The sequence below is a fragment of the Trichosurus vulpecula genome, chromosome 1, assembly GCF_011100635.1.
Source record: "Trichosurus vulpecula isolate mTriVul1 chromosome 1, mTriVul1.pri, whole genome shotgun sequence".
NCBI classification, from domain to species: domain Eukaryota; kingdom Metazoa; phylum Chordata; class Mammalia; order Diprotodontia; family Phalangeridae; genus Trichosurus; species Trichosurus vulpecula.
This window is the reverse complement of record NC_050573.1, coordinates 219,146,628-219,155,422: the sequence shown is the minus strand read 5'-3', so window position 1 is coordinate 219,155,422 and position 8,795 is coordinate 219,146,628.

Genomic DNA, 8,795 nt, shown 5'->3' with positions numbered 1-8,795 from the left:
AGACTAATAGTAGTAATGATTGACTTCACTTTTTGCAGCTATGCTTTGCCAGAAAACAGAAGGGAAAAAATGTAAATAAAAATTTTAATATTGCCACATAAAATCTAACCTTATATAACTTAAGTAAAGTATTGTTCCAGGTAATAAGATGCATCTTTCTGTAAGCTTAGCTTCTTCTTTCAACAAAAACACTTCAAAATGTCCTCAAAATCATTGGCATTTCACTTTGGCCCAGCTTCCTATGTTGTACTTTATACAGTAAAACAACACTATGAATTTAATGAGCCTTCTACTGAGTAGCTGAAAAAAAATAAATTGGCATACTGAAGCTTTTCAGCTGAAATGTTATAATTGACAGGCTAAGCTGGTGGCCAAACAGGGTAACCAGCATTGGCTCCCTGTTCTGAATCAAAGGTTTACTTGACAGCATGGGAATCTGCAGTGTTCCTAGAGCACAATGATAGCCAATAGAAGTGGCATGCCAATTTGGGGAAGTTTCCAACCTTCAGAATAAAGGAAGAGTATGAAATCCATTTCTCAATGCTTTATCTAATATACAGTACACTGAAAGAAGCATCTCTTATGATATGGACTGTCTCCTCCTAAACAAGCAGCTGTCAAACACAGAGTATATGTAAATTATGCTGTTCTAAATAGGTCATCAATATGTGCATGTAGTGGCAGTGGGAGATCTGAATTGGAAGCTGCCTACAAACAAGACAAAAACTATGAGGCCATTAAGGTGGTCATTTATATCTCCTTAAGGTCAGGGATTGACTGACTTTTTTTTATGTATCCCAAGAGCCTATAACAATGCCTGGCACATAGTAGATAATAAATCCTCTTCAGTCGACTGCTTTATATTGCTTCCAGGAAACATGGGGATTTGCTTGACTTCACTAGACAATTGCCTCAGCTCCTACCAGTGAGCACCTGACCTTGGTATATGTCTGTTTGCTTCCATAGGTGGAAAGTATCATTTTGGCCAGGAGGCTATCCTCATAAGGTCACTAGTTAAACAGTCTATTGTTTAGGGCAGCAGTCTGTTTCAAATATTGATGCCACAGAGAATGCTAACTGGACTGTGGATTGGCCTGTGTGAAGCAAGAGATCCAGGGAAGTTAGAAAATAAAGATCAGAACATGTCAAAGAATACAAGTTAGGGGTTTGATTTCAATACTGACTGTCACAGTCAGAAGCAGATGGTGAAAGAACCAAATACACTGATTGTACTCTTTTAAAGTATGTTGCTGCTGGTGCCTATCTTTCTTGATCATGGGGAGGAGGTGAAAAGGCAAGCACTGTCAGTGTTTTAAGTCTTAGAAACACAATGTCCTTCAAGTAAACCTAGCTAAAGAACTGGAGCTATTTAGGTCATGGCTCATAGTGGGGGGCTGATATTATGGAGGAGGGGAGGAAGAGGAGAAGAAGGAGGAGGTAGCAGGGAGAGGATTCAGAAAGTTCATTTCTAAGAAAGTGTCTCAAACGTTGGCAAAAAAAAAGGAATCTAGGTTGACCGATATATCTTAGTTATCATTCCTATACATATAGATGACAATGTATGAAATGAGCCATTAACACAATTTAGCTCTCAGGGTCATGCTATGATATTATGTCAACTAAATAATTAGGTGAAAATCTCAGAAATCCACTAATATAGGAATAAATGCAGAATATAATGAATGCTTAAAAGAATCTTTCTAAATCTTTAAAAACAAAACAAAATTTTAAAATATCTCTGCTTGATCTTACTAACCCCTGAAGCTGTAATACTCAATAGTAGCTCTCCTTCCATTCACAACCAAACTCCTAGAAAACATCATTGATACTCTAGGCCTCAGCAACCATTTACTTCTTAGCTGCTTGCAACTTGGTTTTTTGATTGATCACTTAACTGAAACTATTCTCCATAAGGTTGCCAAAGGTTTCTTAATTGCCCAAAATGATGGCTTTCTCTCAGTTCTCATTTTTTTTTCTAACTTCTGTAACATTCAGCAGTATTTTACATTTTTGCTTCTAGACATTATGTCCTCTGTTTGTATTTGTATTTAGTTTTTTGAAGGAAGAATTGCAACACTGCTTCCTACTAGTTCTCCCCGCTACCTGTACGGTTACTTCTCAAAATTATTGTCCTATTACCTTATCTCTGGGTGCTTCCTAGGGCTCTATCCAGTAGCCACCTTTGATAGACTCTTTATACCTTCTCTCTTGGTAATCTCATCAGCTCTCATGGATTCATTTATCATCTCTGCACAAATGAATTACAGATCTATCAATACATCCCTAATCTCTCTGTTGAATTAGTCCTGTATCACCAACTACATATATGGCATCTCTGCTTCAATGTTTCATCAGCATCTCAAACTCATCAAATAGGAAACAAAACATGTTACTTTTCATTATAAATCTTCTTCTTCCCAACTTTTCTATTTCTGTTAAGGACAGTGGCATCTTTCTAGTCATCCAGGTTAACACTCAGTCAGTCAATAAACATTTATTGACCACTTGCAATGTGCTAGATACCATGCTGGGAATACAAGAAGCAAAAGACTATCCATGTCCTCAAAGAGTTGACAATCTATTGGAGGATACAACAACAGAAAGCCAAATATGTACAGGGAAAAAAAGAAATAATTAAAAGAAGGAAAGCACTAGAATTAAGAGAATAGAAAAGGCTTCCTCTAGAAGAGGACTGCACAACCTGCATCTGGAGGAATCCTCTACATTTTTTGTGGGCCGCCCTGAAATCCTTTGGTGGGTCACAGATTGTGAAGGCCTTCTCTAGAGGATGAGATTTTAGTTGAAGCTTGAAGGAAGTCACAGAAACCAGTAGGTAGAGATGAGAAGGGAGAGCATTCCAGTTATGGGGTAAGTCAGAGAAAATGTCCTGAGCCAAAAGTTGGGGTGTCTTGTTCAAGAAACAGAAAAGAGGCCAGTATTGTTGGATGGAAGTGTGTATTTGTAAGATGCAAGGAGATTGGAAATGTATGAGAGGAGGAAGGTACTGTTTTTAAAGTGCTTAAAATGCCAAATAGAGAATTTTTGTATTTGATCCTGGAGGCAATAGGGAGTCACTGCATTTTATTGAGTATCAAGATAATATGGTTAGATTTGTGCTTCAGAAAAGTCACTGCCAGGTAAATGGAAGATGGATTACAGTAGAGAGAGACTGAAGACAGGGAGACAAAGCAGCAAGCTATTACAATTGTCCAGACAGGAGGCAACCCTTCCCTCTCTCTCACTCATCATACCTAGTTCAATTGTAATGTCTTGTAAATTTTACTTTTGAAATATTTCTCACATAATTTTCTTCACTCCATTCCTATAAGCCACATTCCTAGTTCATGAGGTCACCACCACTCATCTGGATTACCCTATCAATCTCTACATCTCCAGCCTCTCTTCCCTTTATTCCATCCTCCATACAACTGCCCAAATGATATTCCTAAAACACAGGTCTGACCACCTGACTCCCTTGCGCAAGAGACATACATCCTTATTGCCTCTTATTAATAAAACATGAATCTTCTTCCATTTAAAATGCTTCAAAATTTTTTTATAACCTATATGCCAGGATTTTGCATATGATTGTATCTTTTTAATGCACTTTAGATTAAACTTTTATTACATGTAGTACCTTCAAAATTAGAAAATTGCTAAAATATCCAAGAATCTAGAAATATAGATTACTTAAAGGTTTTATCAGGAAAAAAAATTACCAAATATAAAAATAGTGCTTAACATTTAAGTGTCCTGCAAGAAAATGTGTGTGACTATAAACAATTATTTTCTCTTTAAAAGTCAATTATTTTATGATTCAGAAACGAAAATTAATTTGCCTTTAATAGAGTGCCTGAAAAACTGATATTCTATTCCTTACCAGCAGGAAGCTTTGACTAAAAAAAGATAATTAAGTGGTTAATGTTTTCTTTAAAAAAAATTATTTGAAGCACTTTCTGAAAAGGTCACATTTCTTCTTGCTTAAAAGACAAGTTTGTAAATGAATTGTGAAATTTTCTGTAATATTTATGAAATATCCTAGTGAGGACTATAGGAATATTTTAGTAAGATATCTTTAAGTTCCTTAATACATTTAAATTTAAGTCTTTTTTATCGTCTATAAAATAATGGTCATAATCTTTTCCCAGGTTATTGTCATGGGTTGCTGTGAGAAACAAATAAGATCAAATGAAAATACATTGACAACTATAAAATACTATGAGAACCAAGAAATTATTGCTGCTGATATTATTATAAAATGTAGGATATACAGTCATCTATCTCCCTGATTATAGGCAGAACTCATTTGGTTCTGTAGAATGGGGTAGAATGAAAACAAAAGGCTTTTTTTCTGAGTCCTTTAGTATTTGGTTTCCTGAATGCCTGGAACAGGAGATATGGCCACAAGGGAAATAATGGTGCTTACCTCCTAAATGAAGTACACCATCTGAGCATTGCCAGGGCAAACTGACACCATTAGTGAAGGGAAAAAAATTTCCCAATAGTCAGTTAAGAGGAAGGATTAGATATTTTAGAAATATTCACCCCCTCCAACCCAATTCACTCTCCCCTCCCTCCACCTCCCCCCCCATCAGTATCTTGACTGGCAGGGAGAATTAAGAAGAATTGGAATGAGAACAAAACAATGGTTAGCATGCATCATCACAGTTTAGCTACAGGGTGGAAATATGTATGCACAATCTCAAAGCATCAGTTTTGCCCAGTGATAGGATTCAAATGAATTAACAGCAGGTTCTCCAAGGAAGGGAGCCAAGGCACTTCCCCCTCCCTCACACTTCTGACATGGGTGCAGGCCCTGCCCCCATGAACAATGGGTTCAGGGAACTAAACCTAAAATTAGGTACCTGTTCTACCCAACCAGTATGAACCGGCTGAATCCCACCAACAGTTTTGCCTCTGGGAAAGCTCCAAAAAGACCCAGGAAAAATGATGACCTTTCCTTTGCTCCCAAATATGGTTGTCTATACTTCTGCATACGTGGCCTTTGAATAAAGTCTACTATGCTTTTAAAGTTTTCTTCTACCACCTGATATTTATGCAATTCAGTGCATCTCTGATGTCATCAAGAGGGTCATCTTTTCAATTTCCAACATATTGCATAAAGTGTACCTCCTGTCTCCATGCTCCAGTTAAGTGTTCCAGAAGGGGTCCAAGTCACATATGGAGGCTTTTCTTAGTTTCTTAATAGATCACAAATTTACCAATGCACTACTCACACTGTTCATCAATCTTTATTCTTAACATGTAAATATTTCTGGCACCCAATGCTTTCTTTTCCCTCATTACCTAAATTCAGGCCTTCATGTCTCTTCCTTAGATTACTGCCACAATCTCTTAATGGGTTTCTTGTCTAAAATGTGTTGTTGTTTTTTTACCACTCCTGTCCATTTTACACACTGCTATCAAAGTAATTTTCCTTAAGTGGACAAACAACCCTGTGGTTCACCAATTTTATCAATTCCAGGGGTGTCCTATTGCCTCTAAAAATGATTATCAGTGCCTCTGTTTACCTTTTAAAGCCCTCCATAACTCAGCCCCAGTCAGGGGCCTTTCTAATCTCTTCGTATATTACTTTCAAATCCTATGTGATATATTTGTATACCTATGCATATTTATATGAACACACTGGTTGGTTGGTTGTTGTCCTTCATTCTCAAAGAGTACCAAAATAACATCACTCTGTTGGAGTAATTCTGTCAGTGTGTCTGACTGTGAATAATTAAACCAGTACTAGCTCAGAATGCTCTACCACATGTCAAGCACAAAGAGTCCATGTGAACACCTGGGGTGGATAATCTAAATTTGCACATATCACATTTCTTTTGAGCTACTTCATTTCTGCTTTACTCATAGAGCACAGCACCTTCTCTGATGAAGGTATGCTATGCTGGTTGGTCCTGTGTTAGTATTTTCCATCACATACAATCAACTCCAAAGCTCTTAAGAGAGACCTTGAGACTTTCCTTGTATTGCTTCTTCTGACTACTATGTGAGTACTTGCTGTGTGAGTTCTCCATAAAATAATTTTTTTGGCAAGTGGAAGTTTTGCATTTGAACAACATGGCTAGTCCATTGGAGGTGGCAGTAGAGTTTGAGTGCTTAGCAATTTGGTTCAAGAAAGCACCTCAGTGTCTGTTAACTTATCCTGCCAGACGATCTTCAGAATCTTTCTAAGAGAATTCAAAGGGAAATCAATTCAGTTTCCTGGCATGGCACTGGTATACCATCCAGGTTTCACAGGCATACAACAATGAGGTCAGCACAATGGTTCTGTAGGCTTTCAATTTGCTAATCAGCCTAATACCTCTTCTCTTCCGTATTTTCCTTCTGAGTCTCCCAAACAGTGAGCAATGTGTATATCCTTGCACAGCATTCAAAACTTGTTTATTTGATGTTTTCAGACATATGAATATACTATAGATATATAGATCAATATTCGAATGTACACATATGTATGTGTCCATCTGAATACATACTCACATCTTTTTGAATGTAAACTCAGTGTGAGTAGGGATTGTTTCCTTCTTTAAACATGTATCCATAGCACTTAGCAAAGTACCCAACAATAAGAGGAACTTAATAAATATTGATTAATAATTAATATATTAATTAATAAATATCAATCAATAAATATTGATTTAACAACACATCCTTTTTCATTTAGACATTTTTAATATGTCCTATCCAATGCATTTATTTTATATTCTATATATGTTTCAGGCTATTTACAAACATCCCACAATTTTCCATTACTTTTGTGAAATCTTTAATTTCAGGTCTTCAGGAACTGAATTGTTCCATGATTCTTAGCTATAAAACAACTATGTATAAAGTGTCTTTAAAAATTTGAGTCTTTGAATAATGTAGAAAATTGGGATCATTAAAATTATTTTGGAATTCTACAAAGCCAAGGAAACTTGCTCTTCTATTCAGTTCTGGGGTCATCTCACAATCCATTAGCAGTGTCTGTCCAAGATATGTACCCTGATAGTTCAGTACATGAAGTTATCCATTTAACTGAATATAATACAGATATTAAGGAATTTTCATATTCTTGGATTTTATTGTTTGGATAATTAAACCAAACTACTTGAGTGATTATGGATCTCATTTTGGAGGATCTGCAATCAATACACTGTCACATATAAACAGGAGCTTCTGGAGGACCTCACCATCTACAATGGATTCTTCTTCACTTTGGCTCATGTATTAAAGATCTTTCAATTGCAGCAGTAAATATTTTGGTGAGTGTGCATATACCTGTTTGGTGGCTATCTTGATTCAATGATCAGAGGATCATTGAACAAGTTATTTGTGCTCTATCTTTCATAGAATATCATAAAATTTTGACCTATCTGTGGAAGACAGCTTGAATAACTGGAGATTATGCATTTTGCTATACCTAAGTGAGTGTTTTTATAAACAGCTAATAAGCAATGTGCTCTATGGTAAACTCTTTATCTTTCAGGCACTTCTGGGTTGGTAAAAGTGTTGCCTACTATACAATATTCTCTGGGAAACCTGCCAATTCTCAAGAATACTGTGGGTATGTATAAAATTTTTTCTCATAAATATATGGATAGGAAAATATGTATACGGGTCAATATTTATGAATGTTTTGATAGTCATTTTTCTTTTTACTTTGTTTTTAATTTTTAAAAAAATCAAATTATTTTTCCATGACCCTTCTAGTTTCCCATTCTTCAGACAACTTGAGAATATCATCCCAACAAACCTTCAAAATTGTATTTTCTATAGGAGAGTCTTTCCTGGTCTTCCTTAATAAGAGTTCCTTCCTTCAGAGCTATCCCCAGTAAACACTGTATATATCTTTCTTTCTTTCTTTCTTTGGTACAAAATTTTTTGCATATTGTGTTCTTGAAGTTAGGCTCTCTTTGTACCTCCAAGATAACTTGACATGTTTCTGTTTCTCATTAAACTCTCTTTAATACTTTTGTGTTATCAAATGATGCTATTTCTAATCTTTCACGAGGCTTCCATACAACGATTTTGTTTTAAACCAGTATTGCCCTTGACTGCCGGAGTATCTCTCCCCTTGACAAGTCAACAAAGTGCTTGATGACTATAGCACCTACAGACTACAGTCTCTTTTTGCCTCCTTGAAAGGCAATTGATATATATTAAGTGAATTTTGGTATGAAATTTCTAAAATCATTGTCAATTTTTTCCTCCCACTGTTACCCATTTTTGATGTCAATAATGAATTTAAATAAGTCTATTTGCAATTGTGTGATTTCTACAGAATTTGATTTAGAAATGCCTTCCACATCAGGAACAAAACATCTCTTCAGGCTGTTAAGATCACAGAAAGCTTTGTGGACAAATGGCATTTAAACAGGGCCCTGAATGATAGGTAAGATTGTAAAGGTGACTCTGAAGCCTGGAAGATAAAGTGATATTTTTCTGAACATCACACTAGAAATCTGAGCTGTAACATTGTGATTCATAGGTTTTTAAGCAGAAATACTTTTTTAAATTTTTAAAAATTTATTTATTTAACATATTTAGTTTTCAGCATTGATTTTCACAAGAGTTTGAATTACAAATTTTCTCCCCATTTCTACCCTCCCCCCCACTCCAAGATGGCATATATTCTGGTTGCCCTGTTCCCCAGTCAGCCCTCCCCTCTATTTCCCCCCTCTCCTCTCATCCCCTTTTCCCTTCCTTTCTTGTAGGGCAAGATAAATTTCTATGCCCCATTGCCTGTGTATCTTATTTTCCAGTTGCATGCAAAAACTTTTTTTTGTTTGTTT